The 18,055-nt window shown below is 36.3% G+C and overlaps 3 pseudogenes; all 3 read left to right on the top strand.

The window, feature by feature from the left end:
- Positions 1-4,139: 4,139 nt before the first annotated feature.
- Positions 4,140-11,227, top strand: LOC109126892 (uncharacterized; annotated as a pseudogene).
- Positions 11,228-11,501: 274 nt separating this feature from the next.
- LOC147937313 (uncharacterized) lies at positions 11,502-12,315 on the top strand (annotated as a pseudogene).
- A 160-nt stretch (positions 12,316-12,475) lies between these two features.
- Positions 12,476-18,055, top strand: LOC104720616 (proteasome subunit beta type-5-B-like; annotated as a pseudogene).

Here is an 18,055-nt window from a genome sequence, read left to right as displayed (position 1 = left end):
CTAACTGGTGAGTTAACTCCTGATTTTGTATGCATACTAGAAGAGACTCATCGAAAGCCTGATGGGTCTTTCACGGATGGAAAGTCGGAGTCTCTGTTCAATGAGGTGTCGTCGAAGATCCAAGAGTTGGAATCTGAGCATTATATGGGGGAGAATGGAGAGAGCACTACTTTTGGTGGGGTGCCAATTCATATCAAAAACAAAATTTACACATCGGTAATTTGTCTGTTTTATATACTTTGAATGTCTTTTTTTTGTTTGATTTTTGTGTTTGTCTTTCTTTGAAGTTCATTGATGTTTTGTTGTTTTGTTGGTAGGTTGCTCCAAAGAAGAAAAACAGAATCTATGGGGTTGGTTCTTTGCAGTTTGAAGCATCCTCTAGCAGTAGTGGTCCACCACCGTCGTCTTCTCCGGCAAATGATCCGGTTCTTTTAGCTCAGAAGCTAGCTGCAGCTGAAGAATGTATTCAAACTCAGGTGACTCAAATCCAACAAAGTGCAGAGAGGATCCAAAGCTTTGATATATTCTTCGAGTATCTCACTGAAAAGGATCCGGAATTTGCTGCTAGGTTTCGAAACCCGACAAGGACCAATCCAGACGCCGGAGAAGGGGACAACAACGATGATACAGTAAACGACGGTAGTGGAACCGGAACCAAAAACATCACCTCTCTCTCTGAAACTTTTTAAACTCTTCCTTTTATCACTCTCTCTCTCTCTCTCTCTCTCTGAATCGCTTTAAACACTTATGTTTTGTAATGTAATTTTTTTTGAAGACAATTTAAGTTTCATTGCAGTTGGAATTTATTTTTTTGGATTTTATTAAGACTTTTTATTTTATTCACTCTTGTGAATTGAAATTAAAATTTCATTTAATTTCAATTTAATCTCAATTCTATTCCCAATTCAAATTTAATTTAATTTCAATTTAATTCTATTACCAATTTCAATTCAATTTCAATTCAATTTCAATTAAAATTTAATTTCAATTCAATTTGCGATGAATTCAGTTTCTCGCAAATTGCTTCAGAGTTGCGAGCGAATATGTTTCTCGCATATTGCTTCAGAGTTGCGAGTGAATAGGTTTCTCGCAAATTGCTAGTGATTTGCGAGGAAATATATACTCGCAAATTGCGAGGCATTTGCGAGAGACAAAAGTTCCTCGCAAAATTTGCGAGGGATTTACGATGTTTGAAATTTGCGAGACGCGATTTGCGAGGGATCATAGTATCTCGCAAATCCCTTGCGACTGTTGATTTGCGAGGGATCGTAGTATCTCGCAAATCCCTTGCGACTGTTGATTTGCGAGGGATTTGCGATGATTTCTTCCATCGCAAATAGCGTTTTTTTTTCAACCTAACATTAATTAAATTAAAATAAAACTCCTAGATTGGTTGCCCAAACTGGAGGAAAGTTGTTTACAAAAATCGTGTCCGACAATAACAATCTAGAGGAACGAGCTAAACAATCCGCCTTCAAATCCTGTGTTTTTTTGTAGTGTTTTAATTTATATTGTTAATAATTCTTATATATGACATACTTTTTATATGTGTTTTTTTTAAAATTTTTTTTTTGTAAACCTTCTTTCATTAGTTCTTCTCAAGTTATAATATAACTAGTTTTTTTTGTCACCATAATATATTTTACTAAGTGAAAACTGATTTACAGAAATTCAATAAAATACAGTCAATTATTTTATTAAAGTATGATTAATGAATTTCATACAAAATGTATATACAACTATATTTACATTAAAAAAATTATAGTTTTTTAGTTTCAGAAAATTTATGACAAATAAGATACCTTTCTTTACTATTTTAATGAATAAATTAATAGAAAATTGTGTGATTAAAACAAATTAATTGAAACTTTAAAATAAGTTTTGACTCTTAAAAATTCATATTTTAGCATATTGAAGTATTATTTAATTAACAAGAAATAAATAGTTCTAAATTAACTATCTTAATCTTATTAATATATTTGTTTAAAAATTATTTATCTATAATATGTATTATGCCTTACTTATTGTTTTTTACCAATCAAATATTTTTATTATCTCAAACAGTTATTTCAACAATCAACATGATTCCACATCGCTTATTTTATATAAATCCCGCAAATATATTCCTTCCGCATGAACCGCAGTTGAACTGTACCGCAATGTTAAATTATCTGTCCTGCACAACCAAATACGATGTCACCATTCGAACCCTATGGCCATGAATGGTAACACTTAATAAGCGGATTTTGAGTGCGTTTTTAATAATTTTACCAATCAACCAAATTTATGTACCGCAATTGAGCATTAATAAATTTATATAAATGGATCTGAATGGTAACTGCGGATTTAGTAGTACGGGCAAAACAATTTCATAGTGCGGTACGGTTCAACTGCACTACGTGCGGGATAAATGTATTTGCAGGACAAGTGCGGTTACTCCAAAATAAGTAGTACAAAATAATTTTTGATTGGTGAAATTTGTGGTACGGATTTCATATTATTTTATTAATACTTAGTAAAATTATAAATTTTTATTTATTTGTATTAATACATAAAAATATTAATTTCTAAATTTTTTTTGTCAACCATAATTTTTAATAAAATATTTGAATGGTATAGATACAATATTTTATTTTGCTTTGTTTTAATAAAGAAACATTTTTAGACAATAATAAACTTTAGATACCTAAGTAAAAAAAACTAAGAGGTAGAAAGAGAAGATAAAGAGAATGTATATTTTTTTTTATAAAGTAGGTACTGTTTTAATATTTGAAAAATAATCAAATCATTTTTTTTAATTTTTTTCAAAAACGCAAATTTGTTTAAAAATTGTTGATTGGGGGATGCTGTGCGGTTTTTAACAAAAACAATTCAAATCCGCTTTTCCTTTGTTACCATTCACTACCAAAAAATAAGAATAGGTAAAAGCGGATATTATGAAGAAAATTTGAAAACCGCACATTACAAGTGATACACACATATTTAGATGCGGTTCCACAGTTCAAGTGCGTTATGTTTTAAAACTAACTGATTTTTATATAAAAAAATTGTGTATAATAATTACTTAAACTGAAACAATTATACTTTGAACAAAAAAAATATATTACAAGAATAAGTTATGTATTAATACAAAAAATTAAAATATATAATTATACTAGTTATTAATAAAAATATGAAATCCGCACTGTACATAGTTTTCACCAATCAAACATTATTTTTTACCGCTTATTTTGGAATACCCGCACTTATCCCGCAAATACATTTGTCCTGCACGTACTGCAGTTGAACCGTAATGCACTATCAAATTTTTTGTCCTGCACTACTATATTTGCGGTTACCATTTGGACCCTAAATAAAAGCTTTTACATGCAGAGGCGGACCCACGGCTACCAAGGTGGTAGCAGCTGCACCAATGAAAAAAAAAATGTATGAGTTTGCATTATTTTTTTTATAAATGTAAATAATTGCCACCATTAAAAACCAAAAAACGGTCCCCACCATGGAATGTAAAATTTATTTTTGCCTCAATGGTTTAACCATATTTTGTTTAAACCTTCTAGAAGGCCAAAACCCACATTATTAATATTTTTTAATCAATAAAATCCTTATTTGTAAACTAAAACTAATTAGCTTTATAAATTAAAAACCCTAAACTAGTTTTTTCAACACTTATTGTAACGATGAAACATTTATAAGTCTTTTTGAATTTCTGTTTTTTATTGGCACATATATGTTTATCTGATGGTTATGCTTTTATGGAATTTTGTTTCATAATTCAATGAATATAAAATTCATAATTTTTGAGAGATAGTTTAATGTGTTCTTTAAGTAATTTATTTTACTGAATATTTCCTGTGATGATTTTTGACTGATGTGATAAATTATTGTATTTTTCTAATTCTTTAACTAGTGACATGGTTTTGTTTTATAGATAAATTACCAATATGCAAGCCAATATGAAATGATTTTCCAAACCAATTTCTGGTTCAACATCCAACACCAATATCTTTGATTTGCCATGGGATCCTGCTGAGAGGAAAGAGATAATGAGTTATCATCCGAATGAAAGAGACGAGATAACACGCAGATATCTTGTTAAAGGTCCATGCCAACCTTATGGTCATCCTTTAAAAAAAAAGATGAGTAATGCAATGAGGCGATTTAATCTAGCTTGGTTTGAGAAGTATGGTACTTGGCTAGAGTATAGTGTATCAACAGAGAGAGTTTTTTGTTTGTGGTGGTACTTATTTAAAGATGATGTACAAAAGAAATGTGGGAATGATGCGTTTGTGAAAGAAGGATTTTGTATTTGGAATAAGCCGGACAGGTTAGACACTCATATCAGTAAATCATCCAACAGTTCTCACTGTTGTGCTGCTAAAAAATGTGATAACTTGATGAAGCAAGGTCAGTCTATCGTGCATGCCTTGTTTAAGCAAGACGATGTGGTGAAGAAGGAGTATCGCATTCGTTTAAATGCTTCCATTGATTCTTCCAGATATTTGTTGCGACAAGGATTGTCTTTTCGTGGTCATGATGAGTCATAAGAATCTGCCAATAGAGAAATTTCTTGCAACTCTTGAAATACACAGGAGAACAAAATGATGCTATAAGTAAGGTTATTTTGAATAATGCTCCAAAAAATAACCAGATGATTTCTCCAAAGATTCAAAAGGAGATCGTGAATTCTTTTGCAGAAGTAGTGAAGTCAATTATTGATTATGGTGTGTTTGGTCTGTTAGTTGATGAGTCCGCAGATATATCTCACAAAAAACAAATGGTGTTCTGTTCCGATTTGTTGATAAGAGCGGAGCAGTGAAAGAAAGGTTTATTGAACTTGTTCATGTAAAAGAAACGTCATGAAACAACCCAACCCATTTGTTTTTCTAATAATAATATAATTAAATACCCCATAATATTTAATTACAACCCAAACAATAAACTAACCACAAATCAACATGCATAGTGGAAGACAAACCAAACAACCTCCAATTGAATATAAATACAAAATCATTCATAACCAATGTAAATCAGTAACCTAGCACACTTCTAACAAGGTTCCAACAACAAAATAACATAAACACAACACAAAAACTGAGACCCGAGATCATCCTCCTCCTCATTACCATGATTCCACTCTACACATTACATGCACCACAAACACAATGAGATGCGTGAGTATTACCAGAAATACCCAGTGAGACGATCTTCATATCTACGAGCTATACACACAAGCAAATCAAGAGTACAACCATAAATAAAACATAACAAACCAGCCATTAAACTGAACACCCAATAACACATTCACCACTCCTATACATCATCACAAAATACAAGTTACACAACCCAATCACTTAGATAAGCTCATGGTCACGCACTCACCTTATCAAACTGATTATAACAACATATACAACCAGTTGAGACTCTCCTAACGTCTACAACATCCCATAAACGCTCGTTAGCTATCAAATCTCTCCGGTGAAAAGCTAGCTCTAGACGTCACGAAGCTTCCCACCAAATTTCAGCATGATCAGATCTCAGGTGAAACCACAATCGATCCCGAAACACCCGCCGGTTTCAATCCGCGACTGAGAAGAAACGCCCCACGAAACTTTTGAAACGATTTGAGCAGTCGGATCCTCCTGCTCCCAAATCCTGACAGTTATGTTTCTCTCTTTACTCTAAGGAAACACCTTGTTCTCCTTCTCTTTCTCCTTTAAACCAAATAACCAAAATTTATCCCTCTTCCTCTCCCTCTCTCTAAGCATCCAACGGCGACAAACCTCTATTACTGAAGCGAAGAGAAGCGTGATCCATGTAGAGAAGAATTAGGCCTCTTTGGTTTAATTTAATTAAACCAGAAAATAGCTAAACCAATAATTAATTAAACCATCCTTGTGGTTAATCAATAAATTGATCAGGTTGATAAACCAACAATGATTAAACCAAATCTACTTCAATTTCTGAATTAAAAATCCAATATTCATATTTTTCGGGACACGGGCGTTACAATTATCCCTCACCAACAAGGATTCGTCCTCGAATCCCGCAACATCATTCATCCGCCAAAGACCTCCATGCAACCATCATCACGGCCCGCACATCCTCCACCCGACTGAACACCGCCAACCAAGTTTTTTAGTGCAACTGCCGCAACTGTCTGCATATCCACGTGTCCCAACGGTCCACATAACCTTGACCCCACTAGTCAGAACAAATCAAACCCCACCTGTCAACCCAAACAAGACTCACCCAATCATCAACACTCTGGTCCCCCCGACCAGCATAAACCTGACCCTCCCGGTAAAAACATAGAAACCTCGAGATTAAACCCCCATCATCCTCGAGATCCGCATCCGATCACAACAGGAAATCTGAGATTGAACCCCCATCAATCTCCTAAATCTGCATCCGGTTACACTGCTTATCTCCACGTCCTTGAAACTTTTGCCCCCAACTCATCTGCTCTTAGTTCGCAACCTTCAAGTCATACCGATCTCACTCTCAAACCTCCCGTCTTCTAGTCATACCGTCTCACCCTCAGATCGTCACCCTCTGGATCTTAGTACCAGGAGAACCCCCATCTTCTCAGGAGAACCCCTATTTCCTCTGCCACCCTTAAGACCGCAGTCCCTCGAGCTATCGGTATCTAGGGAACCCCCCGTCCCCTCAGGAGAACCCCCATGTCCTCATGAGTTGTTTAGGACCCCCGTTTCTATAGAAAACGGTCATAGCGTCTATAAACATTTCTCTAACCGGGACCACCCCCCGTGATCCGCGTAGAACATCTCAATTTCCTTCCAACACCATGTTCTCTCCCAGAATATCACCCCTGCCATGGCCACCCCCAAGCCTCACTCCAAACATCTCAAACATTTTGGTGTTCACCGACACTCTTTCCAAAAATAGACATGTTCTAACTATTCATAAAACTTTCTATTTTTAGTAACTTCCTATTTATGGAAACTTTCCATTTATAGAAATCTCGAGCTATTTCCTTTTCCACAGGACACACAAGTCCCAAAAGAAAAAATCTATAATAAATATCCATCTTAACTTCTCGGAAATCCATTTCCAACACATCCACTTTCACAAATCCCCGCCAACGGTATTTGCCGATACCGCCGTTGTAATGCCCCTGATTTTGACCTAGTATACGGACGGAGGGCCGCAAACATGGACGTGCGACCGAGACTTGGAAAATTTTTCGAAAAGAAAAATTTGGTTGAGCCATTAGTAAATCAAGCCTTATCCGAAGGATTGATCGAAGAAAAATGGTTGAATTGATTTTTATATGAAACCATGAGCAAGTTAAAGATTTTTATCGGCTACCGGCAAGTATCAAGAAGAGAAGGACCGACTATCAGTGGAATTGGGCTGTAAGGCTATGGGAAGATGATATGCATCCAGTCAAAGGACATGATCGAGTGTTTACTAAAGGTTATGAAGTTGGCTATCAAGGGTAAAACAATTTGGTCGATGGAAAGATCAATTGTACTGAGAAAACTAGTTTTACCGAGAGGGAGCTGTTATGGATACGGGACAACAAGGTTAGTAAGTGGTTAAGGACAAGACACATTACATGTGTTGAGCTATAAAAATCGGTCGGAAAACTCTTAGTTCAGTTTTGGCCGAGGAGCTGCATTGTCGTAGAGGTGCTTATGGTGTAAGTAGCTGTCACACCAGCTTGGAGTGTGCTGACCACGAGGTGGCACACTTTTGGATGGGAATGGTGTGTGTGCAACTTAAGTTGGCGTAACCTTGAGTTTGGATAAGAATGAGAGAGGATAAGGATAAGCTTTTGAATAATGCTTATCCGCCACCTCGTGCTTGCCTTAGCTTAAGAGCTAAGACTCCTCTCCCTATATATAAGCCACGAAATCTAGCTTAGTTCATTAGCTTTCCAACAAAATCCAAGATCGTTAGTTAGTTCGGGAAGCTTGCAGAGGCGAGTCGGGTAGAAGTTGGTCGAGTCGAGAATCGTGATCGGGTTTCCGGTAAGTAAGTCCTGACCTTAGTCTCTTATTCTTTTTAGAATATTTTTCTAAGTTCTTGGTTCGGTCTGAAGCTTATATCCATCTTTGGATAAAGCTAGTCGGATCGAGATCAATAGGCGGGCAAGGGAGGAATGTTGTTTTCTCTACATTAAGGCCAAGGTGAGTACCGAAGCATGTGTAGTAGCACATGACTAGGATCTTATTTTGTGTATGGGTTTAGGATGGAGGTTGCATGTTTATATTTGTGTATAATAGTTAGATTTACGTTTCTATGTTAGATCTATTTGTTGGGTTAGATCTAGCATCCTTGCTTGATCTATTTTCATTTTGTAAAGTCGGTGTGAGGTTTAGGAACTATACTGGGTATAGTTTTGAGATCTAGTTGTTGTAGTGAAGTTGGTTATGCAATTTTGTGAGGTTAGGCTATTGTTGGTATAGCTGTTATGCTGCTTGGTTGTTCATGGTCAATAATCGGTATTTATTGGCATGATAACCGACGTTGTGTGTGTTGTTAGTTAATTGTTTGTTTGATTGATTGTTTGTTTGATTGTTTGTTTGTTTGTTTGTTTGTTGATTGATTGATTGATTGTTGTTAGTTAGTCTTGTTGTTGCTCGACTGACTTGTGTGTTAGTAGATCTGGTTGCGAGTAGTACTGACTTGTATGTCAGGCTCTTATAGTGTGGTGTTAGTCATTTTTATGACTAGTGTGTGGCGAGGTCGTGATTGTCTCAGCGGCTCGGAGCGGTTCGCTACCATCGGGCACTACTTGACGAAGTAGTAAATTTTGCCGTAAGGGAATAGGTCCCTTATACACATGTTTGGGGAAGGGATGTAATCCTTCTAACCTTTGTGGCTAAGGTTCGGAAGACATTGCCTTGTGGGAAATCAGAATCGTATTATTAGTAGTAAAGGTCTTTACGTTTTGTAGTGAGTAGTATGATGGCTGTGGTGCCATTTTGTTTGTGTTAGATAGCTTCCGCTGTGAATACTCTGTATGGAGTATGATTGCTTGTTTAAGATTGATTGTGTGTTGTGTGCTTGATTGTTGATTGGGGGATTGGGTTTGGGGTTGTTGTTCGGTTAGATCACGAACTCACTGAGTAATCTTAGATTACTCAAGATTGTACTTTTGTTTTTCAGGTAACCTTAGTTGGGAGACCTTTTGGGAAAGCACGAACGCTGGATACCGGTGTAGAGTTTGTTACCTTTGTAAAGAAATATTTGTAAAACTAGATTTATTGTTATTGACTCGATTTGAGCCTTAGGCTCTGGGATCCCAATCCTTTGTAAGTGTTCTACTCGATATTTGTCCTTTCCGGACTAACACAACTCGCGGACATGGTACGGGTTGAAAAGGCTTAGGCCGTGTTCGAGAGGAACGACACCCGCAGATGAACTGACTAAGGTATTGGATTCATCCTAATAACCACAGTTGGATTGTCTACGGGCATCACAAGTAACGCGTCCGATTCGTTCTTAGTTCTAGAACGGTTCGGGGGTGTTATAGACGTAATCCACCAATTTCCAACAACTTTTTAATAGCCAACTGCACTTCCCGTACATAAGCTAAAAACACTACACAACTAACAACACACAAAACAACTTACCATGTAATCTCATTGAAGGCTCGACGAGGATAATTCTAAGACTCCATACTAACTCAAATTGACTAACTACTCATAATTAATTTCCATCACACAACAACCATTCACAACATCATGCACCAAACAACAGGAAAATAATTCCAGCAATTAAATTCCCTTAAACCACTCTCACACCAATCCACTTAACTGCCCTAGAACCGTAAGGGCTCTGATACCAAACTAAAACAACCCAACCCATTTTTTCTAATAATAATATAATTAAATACCCCATAATATTTAATCAGAACCCAAACAATAAATTAACAAAAAATCATCATGCATAGCGGAAGACAAACCAAATAAACTCTAATTTAATATAAATACAATATCAATCATAACCAATGTAAACCAGCAACCTAGCATACTTCTAAGAAGGTTCCAACAACAAAATAATATAAACACAACAGAAAAACGGAGACCCTAGATCATCCTCCTCCTCATTGCCATGATTCCACTCTACACATTACCTGCACCACAAACACAATGAGATGCGTGAGTATTACCAGAAATACCCAGTGAGACGATCCTCCCATCTACGAGCTATACACACAAGCAAATCATGAGTACAACCACAAATAAAATATAACAAACCAGACATTAAACTGAACACCCAATAACACATTCACCACACCTACACATCATCACACAAAAAAGTTATACAACCCAATCGCTTAGATAAGCTCATGGTCACGCACTCACCTTATCAAATACAACCAGTTGAGACTCTCCTAACATCTGCAACAGCCTAGAAATGCCTGTTGACTATCAAATCCCTCCGGTGACTAACTAGCTCTAGACTTCATGAAGCTTCCCACCAAATTTCAGATCTCAGGAGAAACCGCAATCGATCTCGAAACATCCGCTTGTCTCAATCCGCGACTGAGAAACACCCCATGAAACTTTCAAAACGATTTGAGCAGTCGGATCCTCTTTCTCCCAAACACTGACAGTTCTATTTCTCTCTTTACTCTACGGAAAAAGCTCCTTCTCTTTCTCCTTTACACCAAATAAAAAAGAGTTATCCCTCTTCCTCTCCCTCTCTCTGAGCATCCAGCGGCAACAAACCTCTATTACTGAAGAGAAGAGAAGCGTGATCCTTGTAGAGAAGAATTAGGGCTTCTTTGGTTTAATTTAATTAAACCAGAAAATAGCTAAACCAATAATTAATTAAACCATCATTTTGGTTAATCAATAAATCGATCAGGTTAATAAACCAACAGTGATTAAACAAAATCCACTTCAATTCCCGATATAAAAATCCAATATTCATATTTTTCGGGACACGGGCGTTACACGTCATCTGCATCTTTGAAGTCTGCTATTGATAATTTGTTTTCTAAATATGGGTTGAGCTGTAAAAGGCTGTGAGGGCAAGGCTATGATGGAGTTAGCAACATGAAGGGGGTATTTAATGGCTTGTTAGAGAAAACAGTGCTGCTTATTATGTTCATTGATTTGCTCATCAACTCCAGTTGGTGGTGGTTGCAATCGCAAAAAAAAACTTTGACGTTGGTGATTTTTTTGATATGATTTCTACATTATTGAATGTCGTTGGAGCTTCTTGCAAAAGGCAAGATATGATTTAAGAAAATTACCGAAGAAAAGTGCAGGAAGGAATTAGTAGAGGGGAGATTAACACTGGTACATGATTGAATCAAGAAATTTCGCTTCAAAGACCTGGAAATACTCGATGGGGTTCTCATAAGAAAACATTGGAATGATTAGTTGAGTTTTTTTTCTAGTATCATTGAGGTTCTTGAGTATATCCAAAATGAAGGCGTTGAAGACTCCAAAAAACGTCAAGCATATGGTCTTCTCAAGTACTTTCATACTTTTGATTATGTGTTCTATATGCAACTAATGCTACTTATTTTGGGATTGACTGAGAATTTCTCAATGGCTTTGCAAAAGAAAGATCAAGATATTTTGAATGCCATGTCATTGGTGGAATCTACTAAGGGAGAATTGCAGAAGCTTAGGGATGATGGATGGGATTCACTTATGGATAAATTTTCATCTTTTTGCGAGAAACATCATGCTGAAATGCTTGTCATGGAAGAAGTCTTTGTTGATCCAAGGAAACCAAGAAGGAGAACCAATACAACCAACTTGCATCATTATAAGATACTGATTCTACACTATTCTAGACTTACAGCTTCAAGAGTTCAATGATCGTTTTACGGTGGTAAACACTGATCTACTTATATGTATGGCTTTTTTAAGTCCTCTTGATTCATTTTGCGAGTTTGACAAGGATAAATTGGTGAAGTTGGTTAAGTTTTATCCAGATGACATTAGTTATGGGGAGACTTTGTGTCTTGAGCAGCATCTTGATATCTACACTGACAATGTACGCAGAGATGAACGATTTAAAAACTTGAAAAGTCTTGGAGATCTTTCTTGTTTGATGGTAAAAACCCAAAAACATCTTGCACATCCTTTGGTTTACAGGTTTTTAAAGTTAGTCTTACCTTTACCAGTTGCAACAGCAAGTGTTGAGAGATGTTTTTCGGCAATGAAATTGGTGAAGACGGCTACACGCAATAAAATTGGAGATCAGTTTCTAAGTGATTGTCTTGTTTGTTATATTGAAAAAGAGTTACTTGAATCTGTCACAAATAAAAAATTGATAGAAAAGTTTTAAATGTTGAATGAGCGTAAGGTGGTTTTGTAAGATGTTTGAGAGTTTTCATATGAAAAATTTTATATGTTATTTAATATATTAATATTTAAGTTTTTGTTATATATTTTCTCCGAGCGAATAAATTTTCTAGATCCACCACTGTTTATATGAGCAACCTCCGATGTACACACTTGTTCGAAGCTCGCAGAAAATGAAGTAATGGAGATATAGCATCTGATGGGTATCACATTTACAAGGTTTCTTTTTTTTTTTTCTCTCATTCTCTTTGCCGTTTACTTTTCAAAGAAGTTATCGTAAGTCTCTGGCTTCCTTTTCTCAAATAAGATGTTGCTGTTACTTTTGAGCAGGAAGATGTTAAGCTCATGGCAGAAATGGGCTTACAATCATTCAGATTCTCAATCTCCTGGACAAGACTATGATCTAGTAAGTAGTAATGCCTCGTTGTCCTGGTTTCTTTTTTTCTTGCAAGTAACGATGATGTTTTTTAACGGTTTTTATTGTCTGTGAGATTTTTCAGATGGAAGAGGATTCATTAACCCAAAAGGCCTATTGTTTTAGAAGAACCTCATCAAAGAACTAAAAACCCATGGTTAGGTTTTTGTCTTTATACGCACGTAATTGCAACTTATAAAGCAAATTCGTAGCTTCTAACTCAAGTTTTGGCAAACTACTTACAGGAATCGAACCACACGTTAGGCTATACCATTATGACCATCCTTAGTCTATCGAAGATGAGTACGGAGGATGGCTCAACGCCTCAACCGCAAAATCATGTAATGGATAACACAAATATTATGATCTAACCATAAAAGTCGTTTTTTGATATGAATTTGTTAAAAAAAAAGTTTTTTTTTATATTGCAGAAAAAACTTCATTGCTTATGCAGAGAGAGCCGACTCTAAGTTAATGAAGGCCACAATCAAAAACCTTAACGAAGGTTAGATGTATGCTTTAGGGAGTTTGGGGAGGATGTGAAGTTATGGACTAGAATAAACGATGCTACAATATTCGCCATTGGTTCGTATGATCAAGGAATCTCGCCGCCTGGAAATTGTTCTCCTAACAAATACACCAATTTTTCTACTGGAAATTCTTCTATAGAACCATATCTCGCAAGCCATAACATGTTGCTAGCTCATGCCTCTGTTTCAAAATTGTATAAAATAAAGTACAAGGTAATTTGATAAGTCAAGATGTTGAAGCCTTTGGTATTTGGAGACTATCCTGATGAAATGAAGAGAAGTGTGGGATCGAGATTACCGGTTTTCTCAGAGGAAGAGTAACAGCAAGTTAAAGAATCATCTGACTTTCTAGGAATGTTCACTACACGACATTCTCTGTCACAAACCGACCCTCACCTTCTATCTTTCCCATGAACGAAGGCTTCTTTAAAGACTTGGGCGTATATGTGATGTGTATGAAAAAGGGCATTTCATATTGTACTTTTTCAAAAGTGTCAATTTTTAGCTGTACAAAAACCTAATGTCAATTTCTAGCCAAACTGAAATAAAATTTAAATTTCATATCCAATTAGTATAAATAGTGCCAATTTCAAAATGGATGCTCACTCACATGACACATGTGAGAGTGAGGTGTCATCGTTTACAAAAAATAACATCATTTTAATGCTGTTACTATATTAATATAAAAAATAATATGATATTTATCGTTTAGTGTTGCAATTTTTTAGAAAAATATGATAATATAATTTTTAATAATATGATAATATACCCGAGTTGGAGTCTTAGTTGTTGCAATGTTGTACCGGTATCATGCTTATTTTAAGGCATATGTAGGTACAATTATCATAGGTCGTTATGGTATAAATGTTTTTTGGGATGCTAGAGAAGATGGAATATACCATGCTGAGGGTAAAGGAACGCCAAAGTTAATGTACAAGTGGGATGAATAAGTCTAGAAATATATATATATATATATATATATTTATATATATATATATATTTTGTCAACTCAGAGAGTAAATCTCCAAATCTATGGAGGGGTCCGAGACTAATCTCTTTGGGGAAAGGGTATTCCAAGGGTAAGATCTCCCCAGGTATGCAAATGGGCCGTAAGCAATAGGCCCATACCCATTTGGCCAAAGGGATAAAACTGAGCAATTATGCGCTTGTCGAGAATCGTTCTCTTGCCTAGACCAACATGATGACTTTTCCACCAAGGCTAGAACCACTAGCCCACCACCTCGTTGTTTAGAAATATTTATTCCTTCAAATGAAGTTGGATTCAGATCATTTTTATTGAAACAACAATTTTTCTATTATGTTCTTGTATGGATCTTACCTATTAAAAATAAATTTACACGAAAAAGGAAGAAGAGAAGAACCTGTTTTGGTTTCTTCTTTGATATGAGATCAAAAAACACAATCACAAATCTGATAATTGTTATAATTTTTAGTAGGAGAACAAAGAAAAATTGACGTTTGAGAATAAGAATTGAAGAAGCTTTTCTGTAATAGCGTGAAGAACGCTGAAGACATTCCAAAATTGAGAAGCACTTCAATTGCCACCAAGTTGTTCAATCACATAAACACATTCTCTTACATGTGACTTCTTTATTTAATTTTTTTCATTAAAACCTACAAGTTCTACAAACATTTCAATTGCTCTTCTAACTTGTGTCTCAGATAAGTTATTGATAGATCTTAGACCATCTCCACTGGGAGTTACTCTCAGTGGTTCTCTTCAAATTGAACCTCAAATTTGAAAAAAAAAATCCTTATTTTGGTCCAACAAGCTGAGAATCGATTCTTTGAGAAGCACTTTGAGCAACCGATGAGAAACGCTACGTGGCGTTTTGCGATTGGAAGATGCTTAAATATAAAAGCCAATTTTCTTCCTCTTTCTTCCCCGACTCTCTCTCTCTTCTCTCTTGACCTAAATGGCGACTCGAGGGCGATTAAGATCGAAACCGGAAAATCTGTGGATTCACCTCGAATCCTTTGATTTTTCCGGCTATAACTGGTGGGCTTTTGGTTGAGGTAGGCGATGGCCACACCGATCGGCTTGACACTAGTGGATTTGAGACATATGCCTATGATTGGCTTTGGATCAAACAGTGAGATGTTTGATGGGGTTTCGTCTGTACCTTCATTTGATTTTCCTTGAACAACTGATGTGAGTTTTAGTTTTCGAAATTCAATTTTTGTTACGCTTATAATACTTATGATTTTGGTTTTTATTCTGATTGTGGGATTTTGCTTTGTTTGTGTTGGTTTCTTTTCTTAGTTTGATGGGTTTCAGAAGAAATCTGTAGAGATGGTGAAGCCTGCAAAGGGTACAACTACACTTGCGTTTATCTTTAAAGAAGGTGTTATGGTAGCTGCTGATTCTTGAGCTAGCATGGGAGGATATATTTGTATGTTTCTTTTTGAATATGTTTTATGTTTATTTCATATTTCTCTATGTGTTGACTTGAGACTTGTGACCTCTCTAAAGATTGAATTACATTCTTGCCGGCTTTATTTCTCTAAAGATTGAAGTTCTGATCTTTATTATGTTAGCCAGTGATATTGTACCTATAAGAAAGTAGGCATTTGTGTCATTGCTGATGTTTTGCGTGTGTGTTTTACTTTTTCCAATCCAGCGTCGTAGTCTGTGAAGAAGATTATTGAAATTAATCCTTATATGCTTGGTACAATGGCTGGTGGAGCTGTTGATTGCCAATTCTGGCATAGAAATATGGGAATTAAGGTACCTAAAGAGTATTTTTTTGTAAGCTTTCTGAATTGATGTCTGCGTCTATCAGTTGTCTTCATTGCAAGGGCATACATATGGTTTCTTTTGATTTCTTGTTTCTAAAAGCTTGTCCCAGTTTATGTTAATGTAGTTTGTTAGCTTGTCTACTAAATCTGGAATCTATGACTCTAATAGAGAGTGTGGTTTGTTTCTTTGTTCTAGTGTCGTCTACATGAGCTGGCAAACAATTTCGGGGGCTTCAAAGCTTCTTGCTAACATGCTCTACTCATACCGTGGAATGGGACTTTATGTTGGCACAATGATTTCTGGATAGGATGAAACAATCAGTACTTCAATCTTTATATCCTAACTGTTATTTCCTTTCTGGTCTATAGTTTCACACAACAAAGCAAAATGTTGAGATGCTTACGGTGGAAGACTTAAGGGAGACAGATTCTCTGTTGGTTCCGGTTCACCATACGCTTAGGGTGTTCTCGACAGCGGGTAATTCTCTATTTCTAACATACTTCTCTTTTAGTCACAATCCCAAACCAAAATCTGATTTTATTTAGTATTATTGTTACCACTCAAACCAAAATCGATTGAAGAAGCCTCAGAGTTAGCAAGAAGATCAATCTACCATGCTACATTCCGTGATGGAGCTAGTGGTGGAGTTGCTAGCGGTATAAGAACGATCCTTTCTTCTGCCAATACATTATTCTTGTTGTTTGTTGTAACTTTACAAGTGTATTAAACTTTCCCTAATCTCTATTATTCAGTGTACCACGTTGGGCATCAAAGATGGACGAAACTCTCTGGAGATGAAGTTGGCGAGTGATGAGACCATGGACAGCTCAACCAAACCACACGGACCTGAGGAGCAACTTGTACCAGAGAAAGCATCAGAGGAGCAGTTTGTACCAGAGGAAGCATCGGAGGAAGCGTTGATTATTCCGGTGGGTCCTCTAACAAGGTCAAAATACAAGAGGTTCAACCAAGCCATCAATGGAATACTTAGGGAGCTGTACAAGAAGCAAGAACACATGACTCAAACCACCTTAATGATGATCACAACTCAGGGTGTTCGATGAAGGGTTAAGTGTTGCTTATGCACTCTTTTTCCCTTGTCAAGAAAACCCAATGTTGCTTATGTTGCTTATGCACTCTTTTTCCCTTGTCAAGTTTTGTTCCATTGGGTTTTCTTGACAAGGTTTTTAATGAGGCTTAAGTGACACTTTCAAGACCCCTATGTCACCCCATTTCGTGGTCCAAGGCCCATCTCTTTGACTTGGCCCATTTTCTATTTTTCTCTTGTTCAAACTTTGCATTTAATGATTTTGTATTTTCCTAGGCATTGTGCATGAGCTTGACCTTTTTAATGCTCTTGCATGATTTCCTAGACATTTATTTCTCCCTTCTCTCCTATTCTCCTTCGACCCCTTCTCCTATAAAAAGTCAATGTAGTTCTCATTTGTTTCTCATCAAACATTTCAATCAAAAACCTTCTTTCTACTTGTTTGATCAGGGAAGTGTGTAGTATCTTCTCAACTTGTCTACTTCTTAGTGTGTCATATATAAGTTGTAATCAAGCCTGTAGTCTAAGAGATCTCCATCTCTCTTAGAAGTACACTTCGTTCTCCTCTTCAATCCGCTGCAATTCCACCTCTTCACCTTCTCCGCCGATCATCTCTCCATTCTGCTGCATCGTCCATCCATTCATCATCATCATTCCGTCCATCCTCTCTAAAATATTGCAAAGTGTGTCCTTGGGAATAGATCCTCATCCAGGAGTCTATCAGCGAGTTACATTACCATTATTACCCAGTGGCTCTAGCCACCGAGTAACATGTGATGGAAGAGGCCACCTAGTAAAGACAGTGATTCTCTATATCTTTTCAAGAGTTTTATAACATCACATGGCTAGTTTTCTTTGTTTATGCTAAGAGTAGAATCATAGATTCATGACGTAGACTTTAGAGTGGCCACAAAATTCTGTGACCCTATTTATATGTTTAAACAAAACCGTCTATGATAAAATGTTTGAACAAAACCTTCTATGAGCTTTTCTTTTCTA

Source organism: Camelina sativa, chromosome 10, assembly GCF_030686135.1.
Source record: "Camelina sativa cultivar CO46 ecotype springtype chromosome 10, ASM3068613v1".
Lineage (NCBI taxonomy): Eukaryota > Viridiplantae > Streptophyta > Magnoliopsida > Brassicales > Brassicaceae > Camelina > Camelina sativa.
This window is presented reverse-complemented; position numbering and strand designations above follow the sequence as displayed.